Genomic DNA, 23,181 nt, shown 5'->3' on the forward strand with positions numbered 1-23,181 from the left:
GTCTGAGTAAATTCCTCTAATTTTTAAAAAGTGTAATTAAACGCAAAAATGGCCTTTTCAATTCCAAATAATGGAAAATAATTTACCACCACACTATTTTACATCTAACACAACAGATAAAAGTTTTTAGAGAATGGAAGGAGAAAATAATTATTTTCTATTTAATATTTCTTTAAAACAACTTTTTCCTGTTAGAGGGAAAACCTATAAGGACTCATTAAAAATGAAATCAAATATTAATAGATCTTATAAATATTCTAATTATGTTCATTTAATGACCTATTTTTGTGAAAATAAGATGGTAGCTCTCTGAGATTAGGACACTGAGTAGGAAATGTCCTAATGTATGTACATTAATACTGTTCGAGTATATAGAATTTTCTCCATTAGCTCCAGTTCTGCATTGTTAAAAATACCTTGTGAGGCACTCAACAGTATGGAAAATAGTTCCTAAATGAAGAGTTGGAGTTTATGCTGGGTGTACTGTGCCTTGCCTTCCTCACAAATTCCTTTTGTTTCTTCACTATAGTCATCCTTTTTTTTTCTGTGCTATCTATTTCTCATCTCTTCTCTCCCATCATAATCATCATGCTATTTTCTTTATTTTTATTTTTATTTTCTTTTTTTAAATTAAATTTATTGGGGCAACATTACATAGATTCCAAGTGTACAGTTCAATAATACATAGGTGCTGTTGCTTTTTGACTATCTCATAAGGAAAACCAAAGAAATGCTGCATGTGTGATATAAATAAACAACAACAACAACAAAAACAAAAACAGTTTATCTTATCAGATATGTGAATTTGGCCAATTAATTAACTTTCTGAAGTCTCGTTTCTTTAATGTGTAAAGTTACCTCATGATTAGTGTATTGTTAGTCAGATTTCCCATAAAGAATAATTCTTTATTAGGCTGAAAATTTAAGAACTCTGTCAACCTTTGGGAAAGATTGTATAGTACACATAAAACAAAATATTGAGGAAATCTAATATAACATAAAATGACTTTCATTATAAATTTAGTCAGGTATAATTTACTATGGGTCTTAATTCTTTTTTCAATCACTTTTGTCTCTTAAAATGATTGTATCTATTGATTGTAAAAGACCTTAAAAAAGGTCATAAATACCTATTCTCATTTGTTTATTATCAACATAATCCCTAGATTTTCTAAAAATCTGCTAAGCACTAAGATTTATGTTTCTAAACACAATGAGAAATATATTCCATATTTGAATGAAATTACTATAATGTATATTACAAAAAATACATATATGTCTGGTGAATATTTTAAAATATTCAAGATAAATTATTTTGTTTAAAAATGAGAAATGAGAAATGGTTTTAGATCAGATAGAATTTTCTAAGCCTTGGAAGCTATTGCTGTTAGCTGGATTTTCCTTCTGGTACTCAGTATGTTACAGCTATTAACTATCAACAGACTATTATAGGAATTAGCGACCAAATTATTGATACATTTTATACAAATGGTATAAATTGAGCCTAAGTTCTCCAGTAAGTACTGAAAAAAAAAGGTGGGGCAAAGAATTTGAAAGCAAACTTGTCTGTTTCATACTTGCCTTCTGACCTTCCTGTTCAATTTTGTTCAGAAGCTAAGTTTCGTTAAACTTTAAATTCAATTCCCTTGGATAGCACACATTTAGAAACTAGGAAGCAAGGGAAACAAAAAGAACAGCAAATGCCACAGGATCAGAGAACATTTACTAAAACCATGGGAAAAAATATATTTCTAAACCGTCTGAATTGTCACCGAAAAATCTTGGTTACCCTCCTCTTATTTACTTATTTTTTTAAACTTTTCCTTTAACTCTGCAGTCATTGTTGATGAACAGCAATATTTATCTTATTCCAGTAAAAGCCAAAAGGAAATTGTCCAGCTGCATTCTTAGTTTCTCCATATGCAAATATAAAGAATCTGATCTATCTCCTGATACTTGAGACCCAAAGGCGCAGTAGAATCATTTTGAGACCAATTCTTTCTCCTGAATGACTTCAGAGAGTTCAAATAAACATGAACATCAACAGACCAAGTGACTGATGACATAGGACTCATCCATATTTATCTTCCCAGGATTGGACAGACATCCTATTGATTCATATAGGTCATTACACGACATGTTAACAATCCAGTACCATCCAGTTCAAAAGGAAATTTGAAATTAGTGATGGATTTTCTTGCAGGTCTGTGCTTAGGGCACAAGATAGGTAATTAAACATTACTCTGTTTTGACAACACCATACTTTCCCCTACTTTAATGCCAGTCTGTCTTACATAGAAGACTCTAAAAAATGGAAAACACAAAGCTTGTCTATTTAAAGAGACATTTTAAAGACTGTCTGTTCATATAGCCAGTATATCTTTGATAAAAAATTATTTCTGAGAAAACTATGTATATGTTTATATATACATAGATATACCTTCACACACATATGTATGTGCATACACATGCACAAAAACCCACAACCTGAAATTATGTTGATATATTTACTTAGAAGAGAGATGTTTAATTAAAAATGTTCCAAAAATGACCTTGTTTTATTCTAGGACAAATGTGTATATATGTGTATATTACATGTATCCAATTATATGTATAAAAGGGGAGTTTTACAAAAGTCATTTTAAAAAGAAAACAAGCAAAACAAAAGAAAAAATAAAACCAGAATCTAGATTAAAAAAACAATTTAAAAATCCAGATTAGTCACAGATTTTGAAAATGCCAAAATATGTCTTACATTTAGTTAAGTGGAATCTTAACTACTTTCCAAGAGCAATGTTGAGAAATTTATCACAGTGAAACAGAGCCCTGCTTTCTTCAATGATTCTCATGCTTTTGAGGTTGGTGCAGCTTGATTTTTGCAGTTGCAGAGACGGGCAGTTAATCTAAGTCCAGACCTTGACATGCCCAGAGGCCTTCAGCTGCAAAGTCAACCTCATGCAGAGTAACAGCACTATGTTTTATTTGGTTTTGAAATTTAAACCAAAAGGAGGCTATTCAGTGGGCTATTTGATAGGGAATTGAGTTCTCAAATGACACTAAAATCATCCTGTAATCCAGAGGTGACTGAAATAAAGAGCCCACTTTAAAACACTCATAGCACAATTTATTATTCATCCACATGTGTGCTATACCCTATGAGCCTGGAGGGTCCCATATTTATTCAAACAATATATTCATTGATTCAAATATTTTACAACTTCTTTTTGGAAATTGTCCTTAGACCTCATTGCATTTCTATGTCTATTCATTCATGTATGGACTAACTCATTCATTTGGTAATTATTTATTAGACTCTAGTATGTTCCAGGTATGTTTCCAGCTGCTGGTGTCAGAGCTGTGAACAAAAGGGATAGACACAACTTCTGCCCTCCAGGACTTGACATCTTAGCATGAAAAGAGAGAGGCAAAAAGAAATAAGTAACTCACAGGGCATGCCAGAGGATAGAAAGTGCTAAGGATAAAATAAAGGTGGGAAGTAGGATACGGAAGGCTTAGGTCGAAGAGCTTTCTGCAAAAGCTCCAGTGCAAGGGTGTCATTTGGACAAAGATCTAATGGTGGTGAGGAAGTGAACCATGCTGATATCTTAGGAAAAAAACACTCCAGACAGTAGGAACAGTATGTACCAAACTGTCTTTTATAGCATTTTGAGGTACATTTGAATATGGAAATACAAACAAAATTTAGTAATTCTTTTCTGAGTAATAAAATTTTCCTGTAAATCAAATCATTATGTTGTATACCTTAAACTTATACAGTGCTATATGTTATTTATATCTACATTTATAACATATAATAGAGTTTCGTTATGTGGAAATTGCCAATTGCTTGGCACTGGCTCTAGTTTTTTGTCAGTGCCTAGAAGCTCTCCTTTATACCATTTCTTTGATTCTCTCCATTTTCAATCCCTTTTGCTGCATGTTTAGAACCAATACTTTTGAATTAGCAAATTCTAATTACTGTCAACTTCTTGGAATTTCCTCTCTACCTCCTTGCCTAACTGAAACTTGGCTCACCTCTGGAGACACTATTCTCAAGTACTTTCTATTAATATTTTTTTGGTAATCTAGATATTTCATAGGCTGGCTCTGGGTTGATTCCTCCACACTCCCCATTTCCACGCCATCACTTCCTTGTCCTCTTGTGTAAAGCAAAACAAAAAAATTTTTAAAAAGTTTCTTTCTACTTCTAGTAGAACTTGCTCTCCTCAGATTCTCTGCCATCTCCTCCTCAGATTCTCTTGCTGCCCTTTAATAAAATCTCCGGTAATAGCTCCCAGACTTTCATGAACCATCAATTAATTATTCTTGGCATTCAGGATGTTTCTGATATCTCTGTACTCTGATCTCTGAGATCTTTGATCACCTCATCGCTGGAGAATTTCTCTTGTTCCACGTCTCGAACACCTGTTGTGTGAAGGTAGTTAACATCACCTGCGATTACTCCATATCTAAAATGACCCATTCAAGCAGCACCTTCTCTTCTTTCAGTTTGTCTGTAAGACAACTGATATTTTAACCTCATCAAAGCCTCTGTTGCCTGCTTCATCTCATTCAAACCACCATTTCTACTCTTCATTTACTTTTCTTAATATTTAGCAGAGATTTCCTGACCCTTCGTATAAATCATTCTATTAGAACCACCAAACTTCTTTGTCTTAACCTGCTTGCAAAAATCCATTCCTACATAAATTACCAGCCTGCTCAGGATCAGCCACATAATGCTGAGAAATGCCCCAAAACAGGGCAGATATTCTCAAAATAAATGTGTGATTTCCAACCTAAACACTGTCCTTTAGACAGCAAAATCCTCCTCCACTCTTTGAAATAACAGTCCAGTCTTTGAGCTCTCGAAAACCTCTATTCACATGTGTGTCCTTACTTTCTATAAATGATCCTAGTTACTATCTCATAATGAAAATTGAATTTTTTCACAGGAACTTTTTTTGACTTTTTGCTTTTAAACCTACAGCTCCTCCTATATTTGTGCTTTTCCTTGTCTTCTTCCCTCCCATTAGAACAAAGGAGCTGCTTCTCCATCTAAAGACCCAACCCACATCTTAGACTTTGAATCATGAACATTTCCCACCTTCTCAGGGAACTTACACTTTCTATCTTTTCATGCTTCTATACATTCAACATACTCTCTCAACTTGATTCTTTCCAATTAAAGTTAAACTTGTTCCAATAGCTTTTGTTTTAAATGGAAAGTAGGACTCAAACTTCTCTCAATTTCACAAAACCCTCCTGATACCACCCATCCTGTTTCTTCAAAGTCACTATTCAAAACACCTTTCTTTGATTATTTTTTCTCACCATCATTTCCCTATGACCTCGCAGTCCAATCTGGCACTTACATCTCCTCAGTAAAAGTTCTGGATAAAGTCACCAGAACCAGGACAGTTCCAAAATCAAACGTCATTTTTAACACTTAACTTCTTTTCCTTCTTGGCAACTTTTGACAATGGTGACTATTTCTTAATTCTTTCAAACATCCTTTTCTCTTTTTTGGTGACACATCCTCTCTGGTTTTGCTCCTACCTCTATGACTACTGTTTTACTCCAAGCTCCTTGGCAATCTAACTATCCTTCACTAAGTCCTTAAATGTAAACATTACTCAAGGCTATGTCATGGGGTCTTTTTTGTTCACTCTCTCTCGAGTCGTCCTAAGCAACTTTTTCCACATTCAGTATTTCTACTATCACTTATACGCAGGTGCTGCCCAGAATTCTTTTTTCCATCTCAACCCTCCTAGCTGAGTTTCAGATGTGTGTGTGTGTGTGTGTGTGTGTATGTATACATATATATATATACATTTACATATAATATATATGTATATTATAGTGTCACTATCCAAATATGTAAGAAGAGGCTATATCCCAACTGAACTTTTGACCTCTTCCATAATCTGGTGCTCTGCTTTCTTTGTCTGGCTCAGTGAATGACATCATTGAGTCAGATATGCAAACGTGGAGCTTAGGACTCATCCCTGGTCCTGCCCTCCAGCTCACCTCCCGTGTTCAATTCATCACTGAATCTTGTCAGTCTAAGGTTCCAAATTACACTTAAGTTCATCTACTCCTCTCTATCTCCACTGCCAGCAGTTTACTCTAAGCTACCATTATCTTAATTAACTATTTGATCTTGCAGGATGAATTCTATATATTCAATCTGGGTATATCAGAGAAACAAGCAAATCAATATAAATGTATAGGTGGATAGTTTTAATTAACTAATTAATTAATGAATCGATTCATTTTATATATTGTGTCATTTTTGCCAGAGTGGCTTGAGAGATATAGGAGCTTTCTTCTGCTTAGTTTGACACAGTTTAGTGGAAAACTGTAAATGTGTGCAATAATTATTCTATTTTCTTAAAACATATCTAGATTTCTTTGAAAGATCATAATAAATATAGCTTCAACTATTTTGATTACCTCCTTAGAAAGTCTAGTGAAATTTTCATAGACTTTCCCTTTGTGTTAAAGTTTTCTTTCAGATCTGTTTCTTTCACCACCATCCTCTCAATTAATCACTTGTTTGTAAGAAAGACTACAATCTGACTATATTCTTTAAAAATGTCAGTGTTATAAACACATAGCATGCTGTGGAAATGTTCAGATTAAAGGAGACTAAAGATACACGAAAACTAAATGTGATACCTGATACTAGACTGGATCTTGTATTGTTGGTAAAATATACTATAGAGGACATTATTGGATCAGTTGAAAAAAACTGAAATATGAACTAAAGAAAAGTCATTTTATGCATGTTACCAAAGCTGGAAACTCTCCCGTGATTATGTAAGAGAATATTCCTATTCTTAGGAAATACAAGTTGAGGTGTTGTGAGAAAAAGAAAAAGTAGGATAAAATATTAATAAATGAATAAGGTTATAGCCATTTTATGATATATTTATACTTTATACTATTCTTAAACTATTTATACTATTTTGAAAGCTAAATTCCCCAGTCCCATAGATGATTATATTAACTGTACATCAGAAAACAAAACAAAACAAAACAAAACAAAAAAAACAACATCTGGCTCTGTCACTTCCTAGCTGTGTGACCTTACTGTGCTTCAGTTTCTTCAACTAAAAAATAAATCTTAATCATGGAGTTGTTTTGTAAATTAAACACATTGATGGATGTAGAGTGCATAGACTAGATCTTGATACATAGTAAATATACACATACAATTTAGTCATTATTAATGTTATTATTATTAATTAATACCTTAAAGGTAATAAAAATAATGCATATCAATGTTCTTTCTTTATATTACTCCATTTGTATGGGATTCCTTTAATGCAACACTGTAGATTAATTTCAAAGAAATTTTGTTACTGGTGATGTTTTAAATGAGAATTTTAATTGTTTTGTAATAAAAATCATGATTGATGATGAAAGACTAGTTTAATGAACCTTAAAAATTTTAAATACTTTGTTTTAGAATTTTGTATTAAATCTTCTACAAAAATGATAGGGAGAGAAATCAATGTTATTAATTCATAGAAACTCTCTGAACATCCCTACGTGCTTATATGTGCAAATGAAAGTATATGCAAAGTAGAAGGAGGAAAACAAGAAGAGGAAGAGAAAGAAGAAAAAAGGAGAAACATAAGGAGAAAATAAGAGATTGGAAGACTAGAAAAAAGAAATAGCTCTACTCAGTTGCAAAAACAGACAATTTTTACATATATTTATACTTACTTCTATTTTGTGAAAGGTCAGTCCAGGTTCTCCAAATGCAGAAAAATATTAAGGTCCATTCCAAACCGTGTGAAACATCAATACCCTCTGACAGTTTTGAGATTGATGTAAATGTGAACTATCCTGCACCTTGTGATAAGCAATGGTCTCCAACCTTTTGACACCAGAGACCCGTGCTCCTATGAGAATCTAATGCCTGATGATTTGAGGTGGAGCTAAAGTGGTGATGCTGGCACTGGGGAGAGGCTGCAAATACAGATGAAACTTCCCTGGCTCCCCCACTTCTCACTTCCTGCTGTGCAGCCAGGTTCCTAACAGGCCATGGACTGATATTAGGGTCAAAAGTTCGCCTGTATAGAATCTCCCCTGCGACAAATAAATAATAAAACAAAGATGAAACCTACAATGAAACATATTGGGAACCACAATCAACTGACCATGATTCTGAGGGATGGATTGAGAGGTATTATTGAGCTGGATGGAGCTGCTGGTCTGATGGTGAGCTTTTATTTCCTGCCGCTGCGTGAGCCAAAAGCGCCAAGCTGCTGCTCGCCTGCTGCCGCTGCGCAAACCAGCGCCGTGGCGCCAGCGCCAGCTGCCATGCGCCAGCGCCCGCCCGCCCGCCCGCCAGCGTAGCGCATCTTCCCCTCTTCCTTCCTCTTCCCTTCCCTTCCCTGTTTATGTGGAAGGGCTAATGCTTCCATTGGCACAGATATCTGCAAATATTTCTCCAAATTAGGAGAGAGCTAAGGTTCATGTTTACAAAAGAACTATATTCTATGCTCATGTAATTTGTATAGTTTACTAATACATACAACAGGCTAACCGTGGAGAGATTCTTTAAATTTCTTAGACCACACATCTTTTCAAAGATGAGTTTTGTCAAATAGCAAATGATGAAACTTTAAAGGCATTGAACATTTGTAGCAGAGATTAGATTGTTTATTAATGATATCAACTAACTTCATTTTCGGTAACAAAAACAGTTAATAAAAATATCTGTTTAGAGATTCGACTCAGTGAAACACAAAGACAATGCAATCTTTTAGTCTCTTAAATTAGTTAAATATCAGTAAGGATGGTATAATTAGCATTATATATGTATATATTTTTTCAATAACATTATTTAAAATGAAGATACCAAATAGCCATAAGAAAAATGTTTCTAATTCATTAAATACTATATATATGACCTGTGTAAAAAAATGAAATTTACATTTAACTTTCTTTCTAAACACAGGTCTTGATTTATCACATTATAGAGACTTAAGTGTACGTTAAATAATTCCAAGTGCATTATTTTATTTTAATAATGTTTGTCAGACAGTACTGAGCACTTTTTTGTTTTCTTCAGTGAAAAATAATTCTTTGGCTAAAAATCCTAAATAAATTAGATATACTGACTGCCATAAAGGAAAAGCATTAGTCTTATGACTAGCATCAAGGAAGGCTAAAATTTCAATTTCAAAAAAAAGTTACATGAGTATAATAAGTGCCTTCAAAAATTAGAATACTAGTTTGTGTTTCTAATAAATTAAATAATTTGATGCTCATCTTTGAAAGATATATTCTAATATTTTAAAAATAAGACAACATAAAAGTAAATTTTAAACTTTTAGTCCTGTATAAATCTTAGATTATATATTTATTCAAAATATATTATATCCTCAACTCTCCAGTCATAATTTTCCTTATGAAATACCTTTCTGAAAAACAATCGAGTGCTTCATCTTTTCAAAAAGCATATTTTTGCCATCAGAGACTCTTTACTTTCATATTAAAATGTCATCATCAATAGAATATTCCAATCAGCCATTAGTGGCCTTCTGGCAACTAATGTTAACTTGAATATCCATCATCATTTATAGTCTTTCACAGAGAAAATCCTCTAATTCAATGAAATAACATGCCTATTTCTCCACTCCCTTCCAATCCCCTACCTTGTCAATGTGCCCCGGAGTCTGCAAGTCACTTTTGGCCTATCTAAACTCACCCACAATCTTTAATAACCTGGTAAATCTCAAGCTCCTTATGAAGCTTTTCTAGGACTTTTAAGCTCTATCTTGTTTTCACTGAATTCTTATAGAATATACCATGTCATAGCATAAAAATTATGGATTTTAATTTTATATATTTTTAGAATGTTTCAAAATTGTCCTGTCTTTTATTTCTGGTCTTATATTTTATCTCTGGTAGATTATTGCAGTGGGAGCTCCAATTTTTTCATGCCTGCTTCCACTCACCTTTGCATAGTCCCTTCCCATATTGACTTTGGGGTTACTACGTGATTTGCTTTGGCCAGTGTGATAATAGCAAATGTAAAGTGAATAGAGACTGGAAAAATGCTTACACTTTGGGTCTTGCCTTCTAAGTTACTCTTGGAACCCTACTCCTGTTACGTGAATAAGCCCTAGTAAGCCAGATAAAAGATAAGGTAACAAAAGAAGAGAGGCTTCAGCCTTCGCAGCCATCTCAGACCTACCAGCTGGGGCCATCAGAAACTAGCTAGCTTCTGCAAACCCCCAAACTAGCTGAAGTCACTTGTGCGACCTCAGAAAAGGTAAATTGAACCCCACCTGGACCATTAACACCATACAGCCGAACTTTCTACCCTGCAGAATTATAAACCAAATAATAAGAGGCTGTTGTTTCAAGTCTCAAAGATTTGAGGCATTAGCTATACAGCAATAGATAACTGATGTATTGTATTGGCATGAACAGCTGTCAGTTGAGTTTCACTGTAAGATGTGACCTGGACTGAAAAGAGACACCATATCCAAGGTCATATCTCTTCTCTGGGGACAGCCTACATCGAATGAATGGTCAATACAGGCCCCTTTACCCAAATCTGAGAAAAATATCAAAGGCTCTCCATACTCTGCAGGATCATCTGTGGCTTCTGTTTCAAATATAACACAGTTCAGCTTCTCCTCTTTTAATCCTGTTTCCTTTTTCTCACCAATCCCCTCACCTTCTAACTTTTGATCTTGAGGGCATTCCCTAATTTCTCTCTTGCACAGAAATCTCCAACTTGAAATTTACTTTCTAAGAACCAATACTTAAAATTTAAAACTAATTTTATATATTAGTATGATAAAAAAGTACAAACATTTGTTAAGGTTACTTCTTTAAATTATTATAAGGGTCAAATTAAATTATAGATATAGTACACTATTAAAAGAAAGGTGTAGTATTAATAAAAATAATGATGATAATGTATGTTTTATGATATACTATTGCGGACATTCATTCATGAACTACAAATATCACAAATAGGTCTGGTCAACTGTGAGGTATCATTTTAAGTATAAAAGAAAATGGAACAAACTCCTGTAACAAATGAGAATTAAAAATAAAATAAGTTAAGCTGACAGAAACTATTTTAATAATTTGATAATTGCCAAGTTAATTTTCCTCATTTAAGGAAGAATGCTACTTAGTTCAAAACACTATTATGATGCATGTGGCAATACTAATATATACATTCACCTTTCCTTCATTCCTTGACTTATCTTCTAGAGTAGTCAACCTTTTCAATTTCCAGAATTTAGAAAAATCAACTCTTTCGATGTATTTTTGCTGCCACTACCCTAGTCCAAATTCTTATACATTCAAGCCTGGACTTCTTTTGATAGTTTCTCAGCTTTTCTCTACAATATATACTTTCTGACATATGTACAAAGGGGACTGACACTTTAATAAGATTTAAATAATTTATTTCTAAAAAGTAGATAATTATTTTTTAAGATTATTGACTATAATAACCCAGGTCAGTTCACTTCAATTCTATTCATAATGGCTATTTCCAATATTGCCTATCCGCCTCTAACCTTGAATATGCTACTGCCATGACTCCTGTTTATCTTACAGCTGAGGACAGAGCCTCCAATTCACAGAGAAAACAGATGGCACCCCATCAGTTCCTGAATTTAAACCTACAGGCATGGTCTGACATCCTCTAATCTATCCTTTTTTCCTTCTGCCCTTAATCATAGAAACATTTCCTCCTCGCTGCTCCCCTCCCCCAAAGCTGTCCTCTGATCCTCTGCTTCTTAGCTTCTTTGGTCTTTTGATTTTCCACACTCTCTTTGACGTGTTCGACCTTTAGTTTAATACCGAACCCTTTATGGAAGCACATGAACACACTCAAGACATTTATATCCTTAAAAATAAACAAACAAACAAATATAAAATAAACCACACGAATTACCTCCACTTGTCCCCTTTACTTACCCTCCTCATTTTCTTATCTCTCTTTATAAGTCATGGCAATCTAGCCTCAGTCCCAACATTTTCATGACACAATGTATGCCAGTCACCAATGGCTTCCTGATGCTAAATTCATAATGGACAGGGATCCTTTTTAGTTTAATATTTTCCTTCTTGAGATATCTCTAACTCTCATGGATTGAACTGACATATGCAAATTAATATCTTCCAAGAACAACTTTTCTCTTTTCTTTCTTTCTTCCTTTCTTCCTTCCTTCCTTCCTTCTTCTTTTTCCTTTTTTTTTTCCTTCCTTTTCCTTTCTTTCTTTTTTCTTTTTTCTTTCTTCTTCTTTCTTTCTTTCTTTCTTTCTTTCTTTCTTTCTCTTTCTTTTCTTTCTTTCTCTTTCTCTCTTCCTCCACCTCCTCCCTCCCTCCCTCCCTCCCTCTCTCTCTCTCTCTCTCTTTCTTTCTTTCTTTCTTTCTTTCTTTCTTTCTTTCTTTCTTTCTTTCTTTCTTTCTTTCTTTCTTTCTTTCTTTCTTTCATGGACTGCCAACAAGTTAAAATCCATACTTGATTTTACTATTGGTCTATTAGATATTATTCGGTGAAATTACTCTTTAGAGTCAGAACCTAAATGTGTATTGTGTCCTCTAAACCCTGGATCCCCAATCTCTGGTTGCAGACCAGTACCAGTCGTGGCCTGTTAGGAACCTGGCCGCACAGTAGGAGGTGAGCAGTGGGAGAGCCAATGAACTTCTATATTTGCAGCCACTCCCCAGTGCTAGCATCACTGCCTCAGCTCTACCTCAAATTATCAGACATTAGATTCTCATGGGAACACCAGTTTCTGGTGCCAAAAAGGTTGGGGACCACTGCTACAAACAGTGCATCACTAGATTTGTGGTATTTGCAGAGATGTATCTAAAAGAAAAAGAGCATAAAGCCTTGTGGCATGCATAGGCTTAATCATTTTTTTTTGTAACAAGGGGAGAATAGAACAAAGTACATTTAAATTACTTGAAATTAGATAAGGATAGTGAACAGTACAGATTTAATTTACTTGCTGCTAGTGCAAGTTAAATGAAAACATATGAGGAAAGAATATTGGACAGATATTAAATTTTACTATAGTAAGAGCAACATTCCATGGCTTAAACTTGATTATTAAAAATATCATGAATTTGAGTACACTTAAAAAATGGTAGAAAAGTAAAAGGGTTATAAAGCATCCTAGATTAGTAATACTCTGATTGCTCTCAACAGGACAAATGAAATACATGAATTTTATAAAAAATACTATTTTTAGTAATAATATTCTTGAAAATATTCAAAATTCAGAGACATTGTGGAGGAAACAAAAGCCAGTGGGAATCAAAAGACCCAGGGACAAAGAGGATATTATACTTGATGAAAATGACTTTTGGTTTTAACTTCAGAAATTGCTGAAAATTCTAGAGACAATTTCTCTAGTAATCATTCTTTCTGAATCACAGACTTCACTTATGTCAAATACTCTGTGCCAAATAATGTAGAAAAAACAAGTTCTTGAGCAGTCTGTTGCTGCATTTAAATACAAATACACAAGAAATACAAGTAAAAAAATCATGCTAAGTACAATTTTGTCAACCAAACTTCTTGAATACCCCAAATTCCAGCAATAATAGCAGCACCATGATCAAATTTACTTGATTAGGACAAAAGTAGCCCAGTCAGGAGCTGATGTTGTAAAGACACTGCCACATGTTGTAAAACAGAGAACATTATCAAGTGATCATACCGAGAATGTAATGTGGCCTTCTGCCAAGCATGACCTACAGTGAATCGTGCCATTAAGCTTTGGCATAACACACTCTCTGATTCCTCTTGCTTTTTGTCTGCTCAGGCTTCCCTGTTGCTTCAGGAAATAAAGTTTGGTCTATGTCCAAAAACGTTAACATCAAGTGAAGAAACAAACTACAAAGCTATGTAAAATTAAATTCAGTTAGTAAACTTTCAGTTATCTTTGAGTATTATCTAATTGTAAAATTGAATATAACAAAGAATTCCTGAGTTAAGCAAGTTACGTATAATGCACGTAATCATTAGTTAAAACATTGGATTGTAAATGTACAATATAAAGGGTACTGAAAATAGTACCTATATTCCACCCTACCTCCAAACTCCTGGATTTTTAAATTAAAAACCCATATATTCAAAATGTCTTAAAATGTAATATCCTTCATACAATAGCCAAAGTAATGCTTCTAAAGTCTGATTCTCACAAGGTCTTCTCCAGGGCTCTCCAATCTCTCTTGAAGCAAAACAGACAACTTTGATGTGCGTTTAATATTCTCGGACACTCTGGCTTTATAACCTGGGAAATGACTTAATGTCTTTATATTCCACTTTCCTAATTTACAAGGAGAATAGAATAGTAGTTTTTGTTTGAGTATTAAATAAGGTAATAAATATGGAGACTTGAGCTAGCTGCCTGACATAAAGTGACCAGTAGAAGTGAGCTACTATGATGCTATAGTGATGGCCAAGGCAAAAACTTAGGGATCACTATTGACTGCTCCCTTTTTCAAGTCTTGATTGAATGTAATTGGTCTGTAAGACTCACTGATTTTAACTTTTTACTATCTCTCAATGCTATTTCCTCTTTCCCTGCCCAATATCCCTGCTTTACTTTAGATTCCATTGTCTGTTTCCATGAGCTATCTCAATTGTCTCCTGGTTTCTAGTTTCAAGTTCTCTGCTTCAAATCTAGTTTCCACATTGTAGTTTAGGCCTATAGAATGTTTTAGTCAAACGAAAACCAGCTCATATCTCTTTCCTTAAATATAAACTGCAAAATCACTAACACAGCATGAGAGCCTTTTGAGATCAAGCTCTTGCGTGGTTTCCAGCCCCATTTCTTGCCACTCTCTCTTCAGCACTTTATAAACCAATAGTATTGACTTATGATAAAATCTCAGTTAAGAAAGACTATTTTGAACATTTAAACCTGTTTGCCTCTCAGTTTATTCATACTAAGTTTTTGTTTTATTTTTTTGGTATTATTATTATTTTTGATAACTGGGGCAGGGAAATATGAAGCCAAGCTTTTCACTATAAACATTCATGATAAAGAAAGCCTGCCTCTGAAAATGTTTGTATTGCTACCACTTGTACGGGCAAAATATTTATTTAGTTATTTTTTACTTTAAAAATATATAAACTTAATTTTTACCTTTAACCCAAATAAATTAGTATTACACAAAAATAATCAACTTATCTGTCAAGTGAGAGGAGCATTATCATTAATTTATAAGGACACTTAATTTTTAACTAAAACTGTTTTCTTCTAAGCATAATCTTTCAATGGACTTTTCCTAAATGACCTCATTGTTTCCAAATACAAAATGAAATCAAAATCATCCTCTAAGGTCCGTATCTCTCATCATTACACATTTTCAAAAGACTACGCCACAAACTTTCTAGACAACTCCATAAGTGGAGTGTTAAGAATCTTTTGATCACTAGAAACGCCACTAGAGAAGATGGTTCCTTCCAAGGGGAAACAATCATTAGAATATCTATGTTCCTGTATGTGTGTTTTGGCTTGTCATTCCTCCAATAGTTTGTTTGTTCATTTATCCAACACTTCGTTAGTCAAGAAAATGCAATTATCAATTATTTTTAGTGCTCACATTCAAAAGGGACCAAGCTTTTTAAAATTTTTGTTATTTGTAAAGCTGGGATAATAATAGTAACCCTCCTCAAAGAGATGTGGTACAATTAAGTAAGTTAATACATTCATATGCTTATAATTGTCTCTGGGGTGTAATTAATTCTCATGAACTGTTAGGTATTTATTGGCTATTATTTCATTATCGACAATAGAATTTTGATATATGCTTAGCCTGAAATGATGGATTGTTGAATTCACCTGAGACAAACAGTAGTAACCAATATTTATATAGAATATGATTCACATGTATTTTCTTTGAAACTTTATCATGATGGTGATTTTGATGTAATTTGAAAAGCAAAATTTATAGTCATGATGCAAAATACATGTGAAATTCCTCTTGACTTAAACTTTTGTATCAGGGACTACTAGCTGTCCCCTAATATCTGATTTCTCCTTCATCCTTTTGGTTATAAGTCCTATGAGTTTTAGTTCTTTTTTTTTTCTTTTCATAAAAGATACATTTTTTAGTCTCCCTTGCAGCTAGCTGTAAAATGAAAATATACTTGGACACTGGGGTATGAAATAAAATGGTATGTAAACTCTGTACAGTAGCCTTAAAGGGAAAATCTCCCACTCTCTTCTTTTTATCTTTTATGTGGCTGGAATGTGAACATGATTGCTGGAGTTGGAGCAACCATTTTGGAACAAGATCTGAAAGTTCTGTGTTGATAATGGCAGAAGAAAAAGATAAAAGCAGCCTGTGTCTCTTGACCCCATAAAACCATAGACTTGTAATGTTTATACTCAGATTGTTATATGAAAAAAAGTCTCATTTATTTAAGACATTATTATATCAGGTTTTTGCTGCTGTAGCTATGTATTTTCCATGTAAAAATCTTATATTTAAAGGTCTTGCTTGCCTACCTATACATTTTTTATCCTATCCACATAAACATGTAAAATAGTGTTTTTATCCTATCCACATAAACATGTAAAATAGTGTTCTGTGTCTTAAATTTAGTGTTTTAAAATATCCGTTAATGTCTGTTCAATTGTTTTTTCATTTTATTTAAACAGCTCCAAGAGTATGCTTCCTTCTCGAATATAGTATTAATTTAGCGTTGGTGAGGAAAAACATATTCTTATGGCTATCAGTTTCAAATTTTAAAATGTAAACTAATGATAGATATAATTTAATAAAACAGATTAAAATACGTATAATTTTTAAAACAATTTAAGAATCAGACTTTTGGGAATGCAGATATTTTAAAAGTTAAGAATACTTTCATTGTTGCCTTTCCTAAGTGAGAAGCACTGAGTGTATCTAAATGACAATTCCAAAAGGTGCTGAAATTTTATTAGTGATAGAGTGTTAATTTGATGATTAAGGAATTAATAAATTTCTTCCTACAATTCAACAAATACAGATATTAAGTATCTGTTATGAGACAAATAGTAAGACACAGGATGAATGGATAGTGTGTGTTATTTCCTCTGAAGAAACAGGAGCTGAAGAAAGTACCAATACGTGTTGAAATTTCCACACAATAATCCATTGCTTTCTTTATGGTGCCAATGCAGCACATTGTGTGTGCCTTTATACTAGCACCTCACTCTCTCTCCTTTCCTTCCTTCTTTCCTTCCTTCCTTCCTTCCTTCCTTCTTCTTCCTTCCTTCCTTCCTTCCTTCCTTCCTTCCTTCCTTCTTTCTTTCCTTCCTTCCTTTTGCTTGTTTATGTGGAAAGGATACCTTTGCAAATATAATCCATCTTTAAGCTATGTACTTAAAAATAAATAACCCCAGAATGATCTTTTAAATATTGCCTTTAGAAAACACTTTCAGCACACAGAACATGTCCTGCAAAATTCTCCATTTCTCCCTAAATTTATCATGCTTTGCTTTTGTGAAAAAGAATTGCCAAGTCTATGGCTATGCAACCCTGAACAAGCCCGATCCCATCTGATCTCAGAAGCAAAGCAGGGTTGGGCCTAGTTAGTACTTGGATGGGAGACCACCTAGGAAGACTGGTGCTGTAGAGGGCGGGGTAAGAATTGTCAAATATTTTTTTTCTCAATTTTTTTATTTTAATTAATTATAGTAATGTTGGTTAATAACTTTATATGTTTCAAGTATACAATTTTATAATACATTATCTATATATTCCACTGTGCGCTCATCACCAAAGTCTAGTCTCTTTCTATGACCTCATATTTTACCCTTTTGCTAAATATGTTTTTGTTAAAGCATTTTCCATAGAGGCATCATGTAGTTAAATCGACGGGTTCTATACCTGTGGTCAAAACAGATAGGCGATGGAAATATTTAGATCAAACAATGAAAAGAATTTAGTATCTATGCTCTGATTCTGTAAATGAAACTAAGCAGCAAGCTCGTGCTTAAAAAGGACTTCCTTACTATGTTTCTGTATTTGAATAAAACATTATATATATGAATTTTGGTTCACTGCTTAACTGGTTAAAATGCAAGAACATACATCTAGTCATAACATACATATTTTTTAAACCTAGTTAAGATTTCTTCCAAAAGATCTATTAAAGATTGCTTCCAAAAGATTATATATTCTGTTATTCTTCAGTAAAAAAAAAATTCATTTTAAGTTCATTCATCTGGACAGAATAAAATTTTTATTTTTATTAACTCCAGATACTCTTTAGTACTGAATTTCAAACAAAATATTTTCACATGGAAAACTACTGGGAGACATCTACATATTCTTTTGAATTTACACTTCATGTAAGATTTGTAATGGTTCCTTTAAAATTACACGAAGGTTATGTGAATGTGGCTAAAAACTGCGCAGTCAGAAATTTGCATCGTTTCTTGTGTTAATTTATATATTCATCCACCAGTAGCTAACCTGGAATCCGATTTAATTAGGCAACCCCAGCTGGCTAACTTTGAGGACTTTCCAGATAAAGGGCTAGGGAACGTGGGGGACTATAAACCCTGAGAAAGATATTACACAGAAAAATGGAGTAAAAAAAAAATTAGGTCATGACTGCAGCAAAGACAAAAGTACAAAGGAAAAAGGCAAAGGTACAATGTGGAAGGCAAAATAAAACAAAGAAAGAGTAATTAGGAAAGCTGCCAATTTCTTTCACTGGAGACCTTGCGGGAAATGCTTTATCATGGCTAATGACAAGTAACCTACGCAGAGTCAAAACTAAATGTGAAAAGTTTATCCGAAATTGATTGAAATAATAGTGAAAGAATCATATATTTTATGACCAAGCAATATATTCCCTGAGGAACACAGATAGGATCACAGAACTTTAATTCCATTAGGGATCACATCTCAAATATGTTTTTCCCTTGCGTGGGGTTTGGCTGTGTCTCTGACTCATTCGGTTCTCAGTTAAATATAGCTCAGTGATGGGTTGGAAATAAAATGTTTAATTATATTGTCTCTTTGGTATCAAGTTTTTAAAGTATGTACACTAATATTCTTTTAAAATTGATGATTAAAGTTGTTGACACTAATTTGATTGTATAGATATAGTATTTTATTTTGGATGTCCTACAATTTTAAACTTGTAAAGAAAATCCTCAAGACTAATAATATAACTAAAACGTAACTTATTATGCACCATACCATCTTCTGTGATTTTTTTGTATACTATCATTTAGTTTTCATGACAACCCTATTAGGCAGGCACTAATATTATCCCCGATTGAAAGATGAGAAAACTGAGGCAAAGCGACATTCTATGGTTCATTAGTTTTGTAGCTGGTAACTGAACTCAAACAGTCTTTCTTGCTCCTGTGTCCAAATAATAACATATATAAATTTTGCTATTGCACACATTTGTTTTTATGGTGATGAATGTTGAAGAGACCCTCATTACTCCTAATATATTATTTGACTAGAAATCCGGCTCCAAAGTATTTTTGCTAATGACTTTTCCATTGTCTGAATCACACAATAGCCAAGTCCTTTCCTCACTGTGGTCCATAGCTCTGGAGTCACCCTGCCTATGTTCAGATCCTGGCTTTGTCCCTTATTATCTGTGTGACTCTAGCTATTGCTTATGTCCTTTCTGCCTCATTTTTTCATGTTTAAAATAGGAAGGATACAGTTGCCTATATATAACTAGAACCAAGAGCGTTCTATTGCAGTTAATTCATAGAAGCATTTAGAACAGTGTTGGCATGAAGCACTAAATAAATGCCAGTTCTTATACTTGTCATTGTGTTAGGCAGTCCTCTAGTTATCTCATTCTCCTTTAATACTCTGCAGACCTTACATTTCTTATTATCACACAAAATTTTAAAGAAAAAGAATAAGGCCCATTTAGTTTTTACAAGAACCAGGATAGATACAATGAGGGAAAACTATAAACACAGAACATTTAAAAGATTATAATATAACCGTGGCATCTTTTCCTCTATCTAAATAGTTAAATTGTTTCAAGGTGTACATACCACAAAATATTCAACTTTTAAAACACACACACACACACACACACACAAAGTTTTATACTGTCCTAACAGCCAAACTCCATACCAGAATCATCAATAGCAGCTTATTAACTTCATCTTTTTCAGATGACTTGAAAGGTTTAAACAACAGAAGAAAGGAAAGTCAGTTTATTTGGAACATGAAATTTAAGGCTTGGCAGCCATCGCTCATGCAAAGGTATTTAGGGAAGTACATTTGCTAAAAGAACTCTGTTTAAGAACACAAAATAAACATTTTTAAAGGCAGTAAGAGAAGGAAAAGCAATACAGAATCTCCCCAACTTTCTTTGCTATTTTGAGCTTTGCTGACAACAGAAGCTTTTCAGCTGCTTATCATAAATAGCCGAAAATCTGATTTTAAGCTTTAGTCCACAACAAGAAAAAATATTCAATATTCTCGGCAACAGTGCTCACAGGCACCTTGGAACTTCTGTGAGCTGCAAGGCATACTCCTCAAGTAATATACGATGATGTAGAATCAATGAGAAAATAATTCGTACACCAAATCCAAGTGGACACAGTAATGAGGCAGAAGGGTTTTTTTTTTTTTTTAAAGTGGAAAGCCCCAGACACAGAATAAATAAGCATCTTGGCAGTGGAGACTGGGACAGACACGAGTGCATGTGGATTTGGGAATGTGCTTCCCTGCCGGAAATCATTCAATTATCAAAATTCTTTTCCCCTGAGACTTGCAAACAGAAATCTTGGCTTGTGCTCAAATATTAAACATTAATGATGTTCTCCTGATGTTTAAAGTAGAGAGGAAAAGCTGTGGTCTATGTTAGTTGTTAAAGAGGCAGTTGTGAGGAAACTTTTGATAGATTTTGAAAAAAATAAATGATATTGCTATGAGTTCCTAGCTTTATTTTTCTAGTAAGAAGAAAAGCATTTCTAGTAATTCTTATTTTAACTTTGAGACAAATGATCCCTTGTTTACTTTTATGAAAGCTTAGTAGATTTATTCATTCATTAACAAATATTTATTGGATGCCCTCTGTGTATCAGATATCATGAACAATTCTGGGGTGAAAGGGTAAAGATGACAGAGTTTATGTCTAAGAGAGATAAGATTCTAGGAGGGAAGACAGAAAAAGGGGAGTAAAACAGAAAGATAATTGCAATATTCAGTAAGAAACATGGAAAAACAAAACGAAAGGCTGACAGAAAGGATGACAAAATAATGCTTTATGTAGAATAGACATGAGGTCTGGATTTTATTATAACTCTGATAGGAAATCATTTAAAGATTTTCAAAAGTGGAATATTGTGATCCAATATATAAAGCGTATGGTAGAGGTGAAAGCAGGAAGACCAGTTAGGTGTTTGTTGCAATGATCTAGGCAAAAACATGAAGTGGTTTGTGTAAGGAGATGACAATAAAATAAAATATAAAACCTCAAATTCAAGCAATAGTTTGAAAAGTCAATTGGACTTGCTTCTGAGGAGCTGAGTTTGGAGACTGATGGAAAGGCAAGAATCTTAGATGACTTCTAGATTTCTAGCTTTCATAACTGCATATATAGTATTTTGTTTTGTTTTGTTTATACACTAGAACCTCAAATTTTATTCATCTTATAACAGAAAGGTCTGTAGCATTTTTTTCTGTTTATTGAAGGGTTGTAAGATTTTAAGGGGAGGTCAAGTTTGGGAGAAAGAGGAAGAAAAAGTGTTCCATTTTAAACATATTTCATTTTAGACTCTTATGAGTAATGGAGAGACTAAATATGCTTATAGTATGTCAAGTACTACTAGGAATTCACCCATTACTCAGTCTTCTTTTCTTTCTCTCAGAACTCATTTTATTGTGGTTATAATGTATTCAACTTAAAAAAAAAATACCCAACTTAAACTACTGTTACTGCTCTTAAGGTGTTTTTATTTATGTATTTATTTGTGTTTTTTTTAAAAACAAGAATATTCAGAAACACGGCAGATGAATCATGTAGGTCAATAAATTAGGTAATAACATTTTGTGTTAAAACTACTTGTGACCAAAAAATTCTGAATTTTAAAGAAAATCTCAAGGTAATTATCAAGAAACAAACAAACAACAAAAAAATTTTGTGAGATGATGACTATATTGTGTATTGTGTCTCATAATGTATACTTGGATGAAAAATGGATATTGAGATTTTGTAGCTTATTGGGTAACAAGTACCTCATTAGTCACATCTTTGGAATATAGTTACATCTTTGAAATCATTAAGCATTAAATAATTAATGTACTGGCTTAACAGTATCCCTCCAAAGTTCATGTTGACTCAGGACCTATATATGTGATCTTATTTGGATATAGGTTCATGCATATTGAATCAAGTTAAGATTAGGTCACACCGAATTAAGGTAGATGTCCTTATGACTGATGTTCTTACAAGAAGGTGGGGATTTGGACACACACTCACAACACACAGGGGAGAAGTCTATATGAAGATAAAAGCAGAGATCGGATTTAGGCTAACCAAAGATTGCCAGCAACCCTCGGAAGCTAGAAGGCAAGGAAGAATCTTTCCCTAGAGCCCAGGGGGAGCGTGGCTTTTTTGAAACTTTTACTTTGAACTTTTTGCCTCCAGAAATGCGGGAGAAAAGAGTTCTGTTGTTTTTAAGCCAAGCAGTTTGTGGTTATTTGTTATGGCAACTTTAGGGAAAATAATATAGCTTATAATAATAATTTAAATAGCAGCCAGCATCTATTCAAAATCATTATGTGTCAGGTACTGTGTTAAGTAAAAGTTTGAAAGAAAAATTTCAAGTTAACTTATGATTCTGTTCATATACTAAATGCAGCCAAAATGATTCTTATTTAAAATTGTATAACCAGTTTTTAAATCACAAAATATACCCTGCCAAGAAGTACATGGTTGCACATATGCAAACATCCCATTAATCCACTATTTTTCACATTTCCTCCCTAAGTAGATAACTTACATTAAATTATATTCCTGTGCTATCAAACCTATTGGACCATGAAACTGACAACACTCAACTGACCATACAAGTGCAACTTAACTTATATAGGAACACAGGGAATTAAGCATATATTGTATGCTTTCTAAACTGAAAAATAAAGTCACACTTTGTAAAAATACAGTTAGAGTTGTTTATG

At 33.5% G+C, this 23,181-nt stretch overlaps 1 pseudogene; it reads left to right on the forward strand.

Annotated features, from left to right (window-relative positions):
• Positions 1–17,520: 17,520 nt before the first annotated feature.
• Positions 17,521–17,638, forward strand: LOC120596664 (uncharacterized; annotated as a pseudogene).
• Positions 17,639–23,181: the final 5,543 nt, after the last annotated feature.

This window comes from Pteropus medius, unplaced genomic scaffold (assembly GCF_902729225.1).
Source record: "Pteropus medius unplaced genomic scaffold, Ma_sr-lr_union100, whole genome shotgun sequence".
NCBI classification, from domain to species: Eukaryota; Metazoa; Chordata; class Mammalia; order Chiroptera; family Pteropodidae; genus Pteropus; species Pteropus medius.